At 40.6% G+C, this 16,734-nt stretch overlaps 1 protein-coding gene across 7 annotated transcripts in view; it reads left to right on the top strand.

The window, feature by feature from the left end:
• The window catches only part of ccser1 (coiled-coil serine-rich protein 1), a 338,436-nt gene that overhangs the window by 89,136 nt on the left and 232,566 nt on the right, over nucleotides 1–16,734 (top strand). The gene's annotated exons all lie outside the window — the stretch shown is intronic.

The raw sequence follows: 16,734 nt of genomic DNA, 5'->3' as shown, positions 1-16,734 counted from the left end.
GCGGTGAACACGCGGTGTCTCAGAGAGAAGCCCATGAGCCAAGCTCACAGCTGCCTTTATTGACAGCTGCTGCAGGACGACGAATAATCCACTGATGTCTTCGGTAAGATGTATATCAAAATTTCCCCATCCAAAAACATGCTGGTTGACGTAGAGAAAACATGTTCGCTTGACCGCTCTGCTTCACAACAAACAAAGAAACACCGGCTGTGTCTCGGCGCTAAAGACAGCTGCAATCCACCGCTTTCCACCATCAGCATTGTTCTTTATAGTCTCCATTATTAAATGAACAAATTGCAAAAGATTCAGCAACACAGATGTCCAAAATACTGTGTAGTTATGCGGTTAAAGCAGACGACTTTTAGCCGCGAGTGGTGCAGCGCTAATATTTCCTGAAAGTCCGTTACGTCACGCGTACGCGTCATCATTCCGCGACGTTTTCAACAAGAAACTCGCGGGAAATTTAAAATTGCAATTTAGTAAACTAAAAAGGCCGTATTGGCATGTGTTGCAATGTTAATATTTCATCATTGATATATAAACTATCAGACTGTGTGGTCGGTAGTAGTGGGTTTCAGTAGGCCTTTAAGAAACTCTGCCCTGACAGCTCCGCAAAAGAGGACATATCTGGTGAAAAGAGGAGGTATGGTCAGTCAATCCTAGCCCGGTCGCTGCTAGCATGCTAGCAAAAGAGGACATGTCCGGTGCTAGCAGCGATCGGACATGTCTTCTTTTGCGGGGCTGTCTGGGCGGAGTTTCTTAAATGCCTCAAATGTCCGGCATTTTGAGTTATGGTTGCGTGTATTAACAATGTACGTTCAGGGTTAAGAAGGGGTTAAAAACAAAACAAATTGTGCGCGGAGCAGCATTCGTGAGGGAGGGGCAGAGAGCGAGAGAGTTATGATAAACGCGCATGCGTCTCCAGGCTCTGCTTTTTATCCATTGATTTATCGGATTTTATTTTTTATTATCTATAGCAGGAGTGTCAAAAGTGTGCCTCCGTAGGCCATTTGCGGTCCACAGCTAATTTTTTAAAGGCCCGCGGCACATTCTAAAAATACTATTAAAATAAACAAAAACATAACAAAAGTGAAATAAAAAAGCTTGAAGGTTAAATGTAATTTAGAAAAAAGTTGCAATTTTGACTATTAAAACAAAGCTGTTTTTTTTCTTTTAAACTGTCATTGCTCAAAACTTAATATTGAATCAAAATCAATGTTATTATGAATTATTGACCTATCCAAGGTTCCGATTACTTCACATCAAATATTCCACTAAGACAAATAATTTTGGTGGAAGATTTTGCAAATTTGGTAAATAAATAACCATTTTTGATTGATTGATTGAAACTTTTATTAGTAGATTGCACAGTACAGTACATATTCCGTACAAATGACCACTAAATGGTAATATCCGAATATGTTTTTCAACTTGTTTAAGTCGGGGTCCACGTAAATCAATTTGTGGTACAAATATACACTATCAGCATAATACAGTCATCACCCAGGTTAATCATCATAGTATATACATTGAATTATTTACATTATTTACAATCCGGGGGGTGGGATGAGGAGCTTTGGTTGATATCAGTACTTCAGTCATCAACAATTGCATCAACAAAGAAATGGACATTGAAACAGTGTAGGTCTTACTTAGTAGGATATGTACAGCCAGCAGAGAACATAGTGAGTTCAGATAGCATAAGAACAAGTATATACATTAGAAGTACATTTGATTATTTACATTAGGTTATTTACAATCTGGGGAGATGGGATTTGAATAAAGGAGGGTTTTAGTAAAGGGTTGAAGTTGCCTGGAGGTGTTGTTTTAGAGCGGTTTTGAAGAAGGATAGAGATGCACTTACTTTTACACCTGTTGGGAGTGCATTCCACATTATGTGGCATAGAAAGAGAATGAGTTAAGACCTTTGTTAGATCGGAATCTGGGTTTAACGTGGTTTGTGGAGCTCCCCCTGGTGTTGTGGTTACGTTAAGGAAGTAGTTTGACATGTACTTCGGTATCAGGGAGGTGTAGCGGATCTTATAGACTAGGCTCATTGCAAGTTGTTTTACTCTGTCTTTCGCCCTGAGCCAGCCCACTTTGGAGAAGTGGGTTGGAGTGAGGTGTGATCTGGAGTGGAGGTCTAAAAGTAACCGGACTAGCTTGTACTGGGATGTTTGGAGTCTAGATTTGAGGGTTTTGGAGGTGCTGGGGTACCAGGAGGTACCAAAAAAATTACATTTAGTTTTTTTCTTACTGTAACGAAAATGAACCGAACCGTGACCTCTAAACCGAGGTACGTACCGAACCAAATTTTTTGTGTACCGTTACACCCCTAGAACTAGGGAACTAATGTAACGGGAGCCCACCTATTTTCAACAATTTTATCCTGATCAGATGACATTTAACAAGAGACGTAAGGATCAGAACATGTTTAATTGGGTTTTCCGAGCACAATCTGGATCAGATCTGTAAGAAACTTAATTCTACCGCTCATGGTGGAGCCTATTACAGCTGACTTTTGGGCAAGGGGTGGCTACATAAGCTCAACAAATTCCATCATAATATGATGACATTTGACAGAGTCATTATACTCTGTTTATTGGGGTTTTCTCCCCACGTGTTTAAGATCTGAAAGAACTTTATTCGAATCGTTACCGTATTTTCCGGACTATAAGTCGCAGTTTTTTTCATAGTTTGGCCGGGGGTGCGATTTATACTCCGGAACAAATTATGTGTGAAATTATTAACACATTACCGTAAAATATCAAATAATATTATTTATCTCATTCACATAAGAGACTAGCTGACTTTTAGGCTATGAAACATGGTACACCCTGAACTGGTCACCGGTCAGTCACGAGGCACATACTATAGAGACAAATGAACAGTAGCACTCACATTTACACTTATGGACAAATTCAAGTCTACAGTTAGTCTCAGAGGCATGCATTTGGACCACGGGAGGAAAACGCCGTACCAAAGACTAGTCCCAAAGCATTAACCCACATGGAGTAAAGAAAAAAAAATGTTTTGATGTTATTCACTCAGAACATCTAACAGTCTAATCTCGGTCAGCCCAATAACCCAAAACACCTCTTACTACAGTGTATCATGGCACACAATCACTGATGCTCATTTGTAAGAGATTGGCTGAGGTGCCATTTGTAGGACGAAGTGGCTTCGCCTTCGATCTGTGTCCAATTAATAAGTCACCTAGGATTTGTTCATTATGTGATAACAAAAAAAAGTCAATTGCTGTGTTCATCATTAATAGGTCTTTAACATCAAGAGATGTTAAAGACAGTTTTTACATTGGATAGCCAGCCTGGTGGGCTAAACATGGCAAAACTAGTGCATGATAATCCCTTTAAAGAAGCTCTTTATTACATTGCCATTTATTAGCGTCTCAATTACATCCCTATTTGATTTCAGTGCTCAGTACAAGGAGACTAATTAGTGTAGATTTTCATGTTTCTCGCTTTGAGCGGGAACTTTTGGTCCCGATTTGTTGAATAAGTACGTTCTTTATTATGCATGACTTTAGGGATGATCTGCTGCAGAGTTGAAATTATTTATTTTTGTTAGAAATTATAAAACTTTGAAGGCCCAAAATATCACTTGCTAAGATAAGTGTTTTTTTTATCTTTTAGCTCACACTGCAAAAAGTCAGTGTTCAAAAACAAGAAAAACAAAAAACAAAAATTAGGGCTATTTTATTTGAACTAAGCAGAATTTTCTGCCAATAGAACAATAAAATTTTGCTTGTTTTTCCAAAACAAGTAATATTAGCTAACCTCAATGAACCCCAAAATACCTTCAAATAAGTATATTTTCACTAATAACACTGTACTGTCATGTCTGTTGATCAGGTTTTTGTTTGGCCATGTGCTGTTTGACCTTTGGACTCTTTAAGTTCCTGTTTTTTTTTCACTCCCTTGTTTTTTTGCCATGGTTGCAAATCAGTTCACCCCGCCTCATGACTCACGCACCTGATTCATTTGAACTCCCGCATCTGTTTTCAATCACCACATCACTATTTAAGCCTGTCATTTTCTGTTGGTCGGCCTGGCGTCATTGTGTTCTTTTCTTGCTCTGTGCTGACTTGTTTCATGCCTTGCCATAGTTTCATGCTTCATGCCATGCCAAGTAAGTTTTTATTTATTCATGCCATAGTTAGCGATTTTTGTTTCTTGTCAATGGATAAGTCCAAGTTGTGTTTTCGCCTCGTGCGCCTTTTTGTTTGTTCCTCTTTGTTGGTGAAGATTAAATCATGTTTATACCTGCACGCCATGTCATGAGTAGTCCGTCTGCTTTCCTGGGAGAACGACCCCACAGCAAGCTTCGACACCACCCCCCCTTCATGACAAGTTTTATACTTGTGAGTGTTGATGACACATCTTTGCCACAGTTTATATTCTAGTTTCAAGCATGTTTTACTCAATATAGGTCATAAAATCTCAGCAACAATAATATCTTACTGAGATCATTTAGGACCAAAACCCTTAAAACAGGTAAAACACTAACATTAAATCTGCTTAGTGAGAAGAATTATCTTATCAGACAGAAAATAAGCAAATATCCCCCTTATTTGCGTTATTTAATCTTACTTAGATATCAGTTTTTGCAGTGCACTATGGATTTAAAAAAAAATTACTAATCAGATCAAAGTGCACACTGTACTCCATACAACAAAGAATAGCACAGGAATGGTCAGAATTTATTGTAGTGTAGCTATCCTTTTCGATTTTGAGCAAGACTTGTTCTTTATTAAATTAGTGCAATTTAGTCTATTTTTCTTCTTCGGTCAATGGTCAACAAAATAAACAATCAGTTGTATATTCATAGATTGAAAATGAAAATGAAAATGTTGCAGACCGAAAAGGTTTAGGCTGAAGTTGAACACTTATTGCGCCCAACCCTAGTGATGGGTCCGGCAACACCGATGCATCGGCGCATGCATCGAGCTCATAGAGCGAAACCCTGTGTCGGTGCGCGTGCCGCCTATAGAAAGTCACGTGACCGATCATGAGCTGTTTTGGTCACGTGACCGATACACAAACTGTGTCGCACTGACGACTGCGCGCCAAACTGCGTTTATAAGGAAGCGCATCCGTCAACGAGATGCTGCTGCCAACAGAATCGCCGCACTTCTGTCGTTGGTCATTTGTCATTTATCGTCGTCAGAGATAATTTCTGCCGTGTGGGAATATTTTGGTCATTTATCGGAAAAAAGGTATTTCTGTTCATTTCCTTGTCGTTTCATCCTGTAGCATTGTCCCACCCACACAACCATCCGATTGGTTACATTAAAAAATGGTAACAACCAATCTCTTCGATAGCTCAGTTGGTAGAGTGAAGGACCGCAATTGATCCTGCTGTGTTCCTTAGGGCACTTGTTCAAATCCCATTGAACCCATTACCTTTTTTACCATGAATTGATTAACGTGGACCCCGTGTTAAATAGGTTGAAAAACTTATTCGGGTGTTACCATTTAGTGGTCTATTGTACGGAATATGTACTGTACTGTGCAATCTACTAATAAAAGCTTCAACCAATCAATCAACAGTGCGTATTCATAGCGCATGTAAAAAAATAAAAATAAATAAATAAATACAATTCCCAGTCCACAAGTATTCTCATCACAACACGTTCGCTCAGATTTCCATGTTATGATACATGTTCACATTATTTATTGACTCTATCTAAAAAAGATAAAAATATATTTTATTCAAATGAAGATATGAAATAATCCTAAATGAAATACAATTACTTGGTTTATCTTATTGTATATACTAGGTCAAAAAATCAGTGTCAGTTGAGTCGGTCCATAGGTTGCCTGTAGGGATTTTTAATGTCCAGCAGATGTCAGTATTTAGTGACACAGTATTGACACATTATCAATACCGTTTTGCAATGTGTCGAAACGATACATGACGCCTCATCAACCCATCACTACCTAACCCTATAAACAATGTCAAGTACAAGATGAACTTCCGAAAATTATGAAATGTCCTTTGCACAACATATTATAATACACATTATCCATCCATCCATTTTCTAACGCTTATTCCCTTTAGGGTTTGCGGGGGCCGCTGGCGCCTATCTCAGCTACAATCAGGTGGAAGGCAGGGTACACCCTGGACAAGTCGCCACCTCATCGCAGGGCCAACACAGATAGACGACATTCACATTATACACAACATAAACACAGTTCAGTTATATACACAATAAAGGCATGTGAAATATCCTTGTATACGTGTTAAACCTTTGCACCAATTGTATACTATATACAAACAATTATACTTCTATTATTATTTATATCCCATATTTTTTGATCATAGTATTAACTGCAGTGTTGATTCAAGAGTGATATATTTTTTCAAGACATTGGTCTTAAAATGTTTTTTTTAACAATTAAACTATGAGGAAGGACCGAATCGAAGGAGCTCTTGATTGATTCCAAGTTTTTGAACTCTTTTGACATTTTAAGTTAAAAGTTAAAGTACCAATGATTGTCACACACACACTAGGTGTGGTGAAATTTGTCCTCTGCATTTGACCCATGCCCTTGATCCCCCCCTGGGAGGTGAGGGGAGCAGTGGGCAGCAGCGGTGTCGCGCCCGGGAATCATTTATGGTGATTTAACCCCCAATTCCAACCCTTGATGCTGAGTGCCAAGCAGGGAGTTAATGGGTCCCATTTTTTTTTTTTATAGCCTTTAGTATGACTCGGTCGGGGTTTAAAACTCCCAACCTACCGATCTCAGGGCGGACACTCTAACCACTAGGCCACTGAGCCTAGTGGTTACCTGACCTTAGAGCTTGTTTAAAATCCCAGATCCCAGATCAACATAGTCTGCAGAAAGTAAATCCTGGAAACAGACGAGTTCTGACTGCCGTCAATCGTGAGCAAGTCAAGCTAACCATCTCTAACTTGCGATCTTCAAGCCAGCCAAAGGAAACAACATGGTCAGAAAACATAGGGAGAAAAAAGGCTTCTACCGCCACAAATGTAGAGGAGCACGACATGGAAGAGAATCGAGAATCAGGTAGTAACCAAGAAATTATATTGATGTAAAAAAATATAGGAGCCAGACAGAATGAGGTGTTTGCTCGGCTCGATCAACAATACGAGAGGACATGGATTATTTGTTCAAGCACATGAAGTAAGTGAAGAACGATACTGCAACACTTCATGATGACACCACAACACTCCATAACAGCTACATATATACCCCCCGCTACCCCCCCCACACACACACACACACACACCTCAACCCCGCCCACCTCAACCTCCTCATGCTCTTTCAGGGAAAGCATGTCCCAAATTCCAAGATGCTGTTTTGAGGCATGTTAAAAAAAAAAAATGCACTTTGTGACTTCAGTAATAAATATGGCAGTGCCATGTTGGCATTTTTTTCCATAACTTGAGTTGATTTATTTTGGAAAACCTTGTTACATTGTTTAATGCATCCAGCGGGGCATCACAACAAAATTAGGCATACTAATCTGTTAATTCCACAACTGTATATATCGGTATCAGTTGATATCGGAATCGGTAATTAAGAGTTGGACAATATCGGATTATCGGATATCGGCAAGGAAGCCATTATCGGAAATCTCCAATTACAAACTCTATCGTCAGCAAAATAGATATCGCACATCAAATACTAAAGTCAGAAAGATGCACACTGACAAACCCACACCAATGGGGACAAAAATAAGCCCTCGGCGCAGGTAATAAAAGTACTTTTATCACATAGGATTAACTGCTTGTGGCTGTTTAACGCTTTAGCCAATTTCCATAATCTTACGCCACTTCACATCATTATCAAACTGCCGCTTTATTTTCTGCATACAAAAAAACCCAACAAAAAAAACACCTAGTGGCGTAACTGCCATAGCGTGTTTAAATCCTGACAGGTGCTCATGTTAGGTGCTTGTGAACGGGAAATTATGCGCTCCCACTCAAAAGCGGGAACATCCAAAGAAGGGCAATTTATCACTAATTGCTGTCAGAGAGAATGTTGGGTGTGAACAGTCAATTGGCGTGCATCTAGCGTGAGAGCTGAAGTGTCAGGATGAAGCTTGCAGGGCTGTGTTAATTTGATATATAATTACTTTTTTTTATTATCCTGGTGATGGCAGAAGATGCTGAAATGTGTCATTCCCAAGAGGCAAGAACACTTGCCTAAAATTAAATATTAGTCTGGATCAATCTGGCCCGCCGGATATTCCCAAATAATTTTTTTTAGATCTTTAAGATGGAAAGTGTAGCTGCCATTATGATGTGCAGTGATGTTTTCTATTGACCGTAAGTCTTGAACTATACAAAGTATTTCAATGCTTGGAATCTGTGCTTATGGATGATATACCAGTTACTATGGTAATTTAATTAGTTACTATGGTAATCTAATTAGTTACTATGGTACTCTACGTCACAGCAGCTCAGACGAGGCACCAAGCAGTGTTGGCGGGAAGCGTTTCCACAGACATGGAAGATTTTCAGAACAAAGTTTTAAAGCTCAGTGATATATCAGTAGGGGTGCAACGGTACACAAAAATTTCGGTTCGGTACGTACCTCGGATTGGAGGTCACAGTTCGCTTCATTTTCGGTACAGTAAGAAAACAACAAAATATAAATTTTTTGGTTATTTATTTACCAAATTTGTAAACAATGGCTTTATCCTTTTGACTTTGGGAACACTATAAAATTCCTGCCCACGTTAATCAACATTAAACTGCCTCAAATTTTTGCTTTCATTAAATACAATGACAACACTTTTCTCCTACATATAAAAAGTGCAACATCAAACAGTTTCAAGTCAACTCATCATGCTTAATTTATTACAGCATTTGGGAAGCCTGTAGTTTATTTTTATTATGTAAATGTTATATTTTTATCAACATGTGATAGCAGGGACCCTGCCATTCAAAGCTTTTCAGTCCGTAAAACACACACACGCACGCACGCACGCACACACACACACACACACACACGCAAAATGAGCTAACGTTACGGTAAAAGCTAATTAGCCTTCACCTCAACCCGGAACTGCGAGCGAGCTGAGCTGCAGTTTGTTTCTAGAAGGTCAACGGGCTCATAGTGATGTGAGTAGTAGTTGCCTGGGAGGTGTTTATTATTATTTGGGGAGAGTATGCTGCCTTATGCTCACCTGCTAAACACCTACTGTACTACATGCGCTCTGAATACGCACTGCTGATTGGCTGTTACCGCTCTGAATACGCACTGCTGATTGGCTGTTATTTCATATATGTAACCAATCAGAGGGTTGTGTGGGTGGGACAATGCTGGGTGCTGAGACAGAGGCAGAAGAAGCAAAGTTGCTTGTTAAGACTTTAGCTTAGAAACTCGTTCGGCACACCCCCGTACCGAAACGGTTTAAAACAAGCACGCGTACTGTTACATCCCTATATATCAGATATATCAGATTGTAGGTGGGTTTATTTTGTACCCTTTGCATTCATATTTCACTGTTTGTTGCTTTTTTGTTGCGTTTGACTTGATTGGAAAATAGGTCCATCGAGAGGGAGTGTGACATTCATATTTTTTCAATATATAGTGTTTTATCGTTCATAGAAAAAAAATTAAATTCCATTCTGTTTCTTAAGGCTGTCTGCCATTACGTTTTTAGCATTCAATCAGACATTATTGTGAGGTTTTGTAATATCGTTTCTAAAAATAGATATACCGGTCCTCAGACACATTTTTTCCTCTAAATTTGGCCCCTGACTCAAAATAATTGCCCAGGCCTGGTCTAGATATTGGCATTATATCATGATGTCTGAGCTCCTGTGTAGGCGACACCCTTTCAGTTACTTGCAGCCGTAATCTCATTCGCCGGGGCCGCTCCTCCAAGCCCACGACCACAGGTGACGGCTAAGACGTAAATTGACTGGTAAATTGAGAGCGGCGCTCTCCTTCTCGCACTCTGACTCACTTCTCACCTGTGCAGCATGCACCCCTTAACGTTTGCTGATGCTGCATCGATCTTCCCCTGAATGCTTTGCTCTACTCTTTCTTATATCACAAGCACATGCAGGTTGCCCTTCAAACATGTAATTATACGAGGTGGTGCAGATCTGGGATGAAGGCAGAATAATTGGTGGAATTGATTGAGCATTCGGGGCTAAATGGAGTGGACTCCTTGGCTATAGCCAGCAGAGGCGCTGTTGATTGAGTCTCAACTACTACTACTACTACAATTTCAAATGGCCTGAACTACTGCAATGCACTTTATGCTGGCATTAGCCAAAACGCTCTCTACCGTTTGCAGTTAGTCCAGAATGCGGCAGCACGACTTTTAACAGGGGCCAGAAAACGCGAGCATATAACCCCAATTTTTCAGAGTTTGTTCAGGCCAGCTGTAAGACATAGTCTTCCCAACGTGTCCTGGGTCTTCCCCGTTGGACGTGCCCTAAACACCTCCCTAGGGAGGCGTTAGGGTGGCATCCTGACCAGATGCCCGAACCACCTCATCTGACTCCTCTCCATGTGGAGGAGCAGCGGCTTTACTTTGAGCTCCTCCCGGATGACAGAGCTTTTCACCCTATATCTAAGGGATAGTCCCGCCACCCGATGGAGGAAGCTCATTTCGGCCGCCTGTACCCGTGATCTTGTCCTTGCGGTCCTAACCCAAAGCTCATGATCCTAGGTGAGGATGGGAATGTAGATCGACCGGTAAATTGAGAGCTTTGCTTTCCGGCTCAGCTCCTTCTTCACCACAACGAATCGATACAGCGTCCGCATTACTGAAGATGCCGCACCGATCCGCCTGTCGAGCACAAGATCCACTCTTCCCTCACACTTGAACAAGAATCCGAGGTCCCTGAACTCCTCCACTTGGGGCAGGGTCTCCTCCCCAACCCGGAGATGGCACTCCACCCTTTTCAGGACGAGAACCATGAACTCGGACTTGGAGGTGCGGATTCTCATCCCGGTCGCTTCACACTAGGCTGCGAACCGATCCAGTGAGAGCTGAAGATCTTGGCCAGATAAGGCCATAAGGACCACATTATCTGCAAAAAGCAGAGACATAATCCTGCAGCCACCAAACCGGATACCCTTAACGCCCTGACTGCACCTAGAAATTCTGTCCATAAAAGTTATGAACAGAATCGGTGACTAAGTGCAGCCTTGGCGGAGTCCAACCCTCACTGGAAATGTGTCCGACTTACTGCCGGCAATGCGGAGCAAGCTCTGACACTGATCATACAGGGAGTGGACCGGCACAATCAGACAGTCCGTTACCCCATACTCTCTGACCACTCCCCACAGGACTTCCCGAGGGACACGGTCAAATGCCTTCTCCAAGTCCACAAAGTACATGTAGACTGGTTGTTTGTTTTATCCCATTTACGCGTGCATTTTTGACGTGACCGGTGAATCTATATACTGTTTATGAATCAAATAATGTAGTCAGTGCCCAAGTGGGTACACTATGGGTGAGAGGTACATGATAGTCACAATATAGACGCAGGTGTGCAATTTGGGAAGAGACAGCAAGGTTAATCAAGAAAGTCACCCCCTGCCACGTTAATTTTATTTTCCCCTGCCTGTCTGCGTCTCAGAAGTCTCCCGATTCGCCATTAGCTTCTGCTGCCCGGAGCTTGGCTGGCGCTCAGTCTTTTGTCACAGATGCACTTAATGTTGGAAGATGAGTTTTAATGGCAGCATAAAATGTCCGTAGCCTCAGGCGCCGAATGCAGATGGCGCGGACTTGCGTCCTGACAGGTAGAAGCGAGTGGTGACAAACGAGTGCGATCGGTTCCGAGTAATTGTTTAAGGAAACTTTGACGTGCGTACAAGTGCTTATGATATACGCATGCACGCGTCCCGTAATTGTTTTCCTTGCTGGAAATTTAATGGAGTTTTGTGTGCATGTGTGTATGTATGTGTGTGTGTGTGTCGGGGAGGGAATGATTGTTTTTCTCAATCTAAACATGTCCTTTACTGTTATATGGACAGTGTAGTTTATGTATTGCCGAATGACCACTGATAAATTACTTCTGCATCATTTAAAGTCACGATCCTTCCCCCTCCTAACTCAACATTTTGTCAGTTGGAGCGGCGCACAGTCGGTCTCCTTGCGCCATTGTTTATTGCCGGCCCAGCGCCGCCGCGCAGGTGTGTTAGCATGAGCAGCCTGGCAATAAACCACAGTGAGAGGTGAAATAATGAACGTAATAAAAAGTAGATAATTGGCTTTTTTTTCCCTCAGGGTTGGTTAATATGGATCACTTGGAAAGTGTTTAGGGAAAAGGAGGGGGGGGGGGTCTGAAGACTGAGGTGCAGAAAGACAAATATGAAAACTATTTAAAGGTGATGAGAATGAGAAAAGAGAGGAGGTCCATCCATTTTCTACCGCTTATTCCCTTTTGGGGTCGCGGGGGGCGCTGGCGCCTATCTCAGCTACAATCAGGCGGAAGGCGGGGTACACCCTGGACAAGTCGCCACCTCATCGCAGGGCCAACACAGATAGACAGACAACATTCACACTCACATTCACACACTAGGGCCAATTTAGTGTTGCCAATCAAAAAGTGGAGAACAGAACTGAAGCATCAATCACACCCACTGCCGTTTCCCTCTGTGTAATAACACTAAAAACACTCTTGAATTAAGAATCTGCGTGGGAAATTGAATTTAATTGCTAGTAATTCACAAGTGCAGTTGGAATATGAGCAAGGCGTTACAGTACTGCTTTCAGCCACAAGCTGGCGTCACACTACATCTATTACACAAGCTCCCCTCTCTCTCTTCCAGTCCAAAGATGAAACTTGTGTCTGTCTGTCTGTCTGTCTGTCTGTGTGTGTGTGTGTGTGTGTGTGTGTGTGTGTGCGTGTGTGTGCGTGTGCGTGTGCGTGTGCGTGTGCGTGCGTGTGCGTGTGCGTGTGCGTGTGCGTGTGCGTGTGCGTGTGCGTGTGCGTGTGCGTGTGCGTGTGCGTGTGTGTGTGTGTGTGCATGGTCAAGCAAGCTCTAAGTATGAGAAATAAATAAAATAAGCATCAGTTAATTGGCTCATGACAGTGAATTTCTGTACAGCATCTATCAATCAATCAATCAATGTTTATTTATATAGCCCTAAATCACAAGTGTCCCAAAGGGCTGCAGAAGCCACAACGACATCCTCGGTTCAAATCCCACATCAGGGCAAGAAAAAAACTCAACCCCAGTGGGATGACAATGAGAAACCTTGGAGAGGACCGCAGATGTGGGTGACCGGTGCAATGGACGTCGAGTGGATCTAGCATAATATTGTGAAAGTCCAGTCCATAGTGGGTCTAACATAATAGTGAGAGTCCAGTCCATAGTGGGTCTAACATAATAGTGAGAGTCCAGTCGATAGTGGGGCCAGCAGGAGACCATCCCGAGGCACCCAGAGTACTGGAGCCCGAATAGAAACGCTCTATAGCCCGCAGACTTTTTTTGGGCTCTAGGAATCACTTATAAGCCGGAGTTCTTTGAACGCATAATTCTTGCCGAGACATATGGTACAATACAATCGGCAAGATAGGATGGAGCTAGACCGTGTAGTATTTTATACGTAAGTAGTAAAACCTTAAAGTCACAGGAAGCCAGTGCAGGTGAGCCAGTATAGGTGTAATATGATCAATCAATCAATCAATCAATGTTTATTTATAGAGCCCTAAATCACAAGTGTCTCAAAGGGCTGCACAAGCCACAACGACATCCGCGGTACAGAGCCCACATATGGGCAAGGAAAAACTCACCCCAGTGGGACGTCGATGTGAATGACTATGAGAAACCCTGGAGTGGGCCGCTTATGTGGGCAACCCCCCCTCTCTAGGGGAGACCAAAAGCACTTGACGTCGAGTGGGTCTAGCATAATATTGTGAAAGTTCAGTCCATAGTGGATAATAGTGAGAGTCCAGTACATAGTGAGGCCAGCAGGAGACCATCCCGAGCGGAGACGGGTCAGCAGCGCAGAGATGTCCCCAACCGATACACAGTCAAGCGGTCCATCCCGGGTCCCGACTCTGGACAGCCAGCACTTCATCCATGGCCACCGGACCTGTCCCCCCCACCCCCCCACAAGGGAAAGGGGGGCAGAGGAGAGTAGAAAAGAAAAACGTCAGATCAACTGGTCTAAAAAGGGAGTCTATTTAAAGGCTACAGTATACAAATGAGTTTTAAGATGGGACTTAAATGTTTCTACTGAGGTAGCATCTCTAACTGTTATTGGGAGGGCATTCCAGAGTACTGGAGCCCGAATAGAAAACGCTCTTTATTTATTTATCTTTATTTAGGCAAATATAATTTGTTGTTTCCTCTTAAACTGTAACTATGGTGATCATCTCTGTCATGGAATAGGTTCTGTATATTGGATGGCAGAGAGTTTTGGGATGCCCAGAACATAATTTGAGCAGTTTTAAAATTGATCACATCATTCAGTTTAAGTTGCTTTAAGTTCATAAATAGTGGATTTGAATAATGTCTGTAGTGAACATTGGAAACAATCCTGATGGCCTTTTTCTGCAGTGTGACTAAAGGTTGGAGATGTGATTTATAACAATTTCCCCAGACTTCAACACAATAGTTTAAATATGACATGATAAATGAATGATATAATAACAGCAGAGCATTGGTGTTCAATAGATGACATGATCTCCTCATCATTCCAACACATTTAGCAACTTTTTTCCTCAGGTAACTTATATGAGGTTTCCATGAGATATTTTCTATTACTACTCCTAAGAAAGAATTTTGCTGAACATATTCTATTGGTGTATCATCAATAACAATCCTGATTACTTTTGCGATTGCTAAAGAGCATTATTTTGGTCTTCTTTAAGTTACATTTTAAGTGCACAGGAAGCCATTGCAGGTGATTCAGTATAGGTATATAAAGGTATGTGCAGTATAGGCGTAATATGATCAAACTTTCTTGTTGTTGTCAAAAGTCTAGCAGCCGCATTTTGTACCAACTGTAATCTTTTAACGCTAGACCCTAAAACAGGGGTCGGGAACCTTTTTGGGTGAGAGAGCCATGAAAGCCAAATATTTCAAAATGTATTTCCGTGAGAGCCATATAATATTTTTTTAACACTGAATACAACTAAATGTGTGCATTTTTAAGACCAACATTTTTAGACTACCGTATTTTTCGGAGTATAAGTCGCTCCGGAGTATAAATCGCACCAGCCGAAAATGCATAATAAAGAAGAAAAAAAAACATATATAAGTCGCACTGGAGTGTAAGTCGCATTTTTCGAGGACATTTATTTGATAAAACCCAACACCAAGAATAGACATTTGAAAGGCAATTTAAAATAAATAAAGAATAGTGAACAACGGGCTGAATAATTATATATAATTATATGAGGCATAAATAACCAACTGAGAAGGTGCCTGGTATGTTAACGTAATATATTATGGTTAGAGTCATTCAAATAACTATAACATATAGAACATACTATAAGTTTACCAAACAATCTGTCATTCCTAATCGATAAATCCCATGAAATCTTATACATCTAGTCTCTTACGTGAATGAGATAAATAATATTGTTTGATATTTCAAGGTAATGTGTTAATAATTTTACACATAAATCGCTCCTGAGTATAAGTTGCACCCCGAGCCAAACTATGAAAAAAACTGTGACTTATAGTCCGAAAAATACGGTATAATAAGTTTGAGTTTGAGTTTGAGTTTATTTCGAACATGCAAGCATACAATATGATACATCACAATTTCCAGTTTCTCTTTTCAACATGTTCGAAAAGGAGGAGGAAGAAGCAGAGCTTATTTAATCCTACCCCTTTTTCTTTACATAACAGTTGCTAAAACTTTTGTTCACTTCCTGTTCTCAATGTATTCACAATGTATATTTCATAAGTAATAAGTAATCACAATACAAATAAATAAATGAATAAATAATTGCTTAAGTTTTATTCCATACGATGAGATAAGTCAGATTATTTTGCGAATGAATGGGTGAGTAAAATCAGAATGTTTATCATGGTTCTTAATTTTTGTACTTTGTAAACACTTCCAGTTTGAAGAGTTTCTTGAAGTGGATCATATGAGTACATTGTTTGATTGCTTTGCTTAATCCATTCCATAATTTAATTCCACATACTGATATACTGAAGGTCTTAAGTGTTGTACGTGCATACAAATGTTTTAAATTACATTTTTCTCTAAGATTATATTTTTCTTCTTTTGTTCAGAAGAATTGTTGTATATTCTTGGGAAGCAGGTTATAGTTTGCTTTGTGTATAATCTTAGCTGTTTGCAATTCCACTATGTTGTGGAATTTCAGTATATTTGATTCAATAAATAAAGGGTTTGTATGTTCTCTATACCCAACATTATGTATTATTCTAACTGATCTTTTTTGTAACACTGTTAGTGAATGAAGTGTTCTTTTGTAATTATTTCCCCACATTTCTACACAGTAACTCAGATATGGTAACACTAGTGAGCAGTAAAGAATATAAAGTGATTTTTGGTCTAGAACATATTTGGCTTTATTCATTATTGATGTATTTCTTGCAACTTTATGTTGTATATTTTTTACATGAGATTTCCAGTTCAATTTATCATCAATCATTATACCTAGAAATTTGGTTTCATTTACTCTCTCAAATTCTATTCCGTCTATTTGTATTTGTTTGACTTTCTTTTCTACTGTTACCAAACAGCATTATTTTAGTTTTACTGAGATTCAATGATAAGTCTGTT

This window comes from Nerophis ophidion, linkage group LG01 (genome assembly GCF_033978795.1).
Source record: "Nerophis ophidion isolate RoL-2023_Sa linkage group LG01, RoL_Noph_v1.0, whole genome shotgun sequence".
In the NCBI taxonomy this organism is placed as follows: domain Eukaryota; kingdom Metazoa; phylum Chordata; class Actinopteri; order Syngnathiformes; family Syngnathidae; genus Nerophis; species Nerophis ophidion.
Note: the sequence above shows the minus strand (reverse complement) of the source record. Positions and strands in the feature narration are given on the sequence as shown.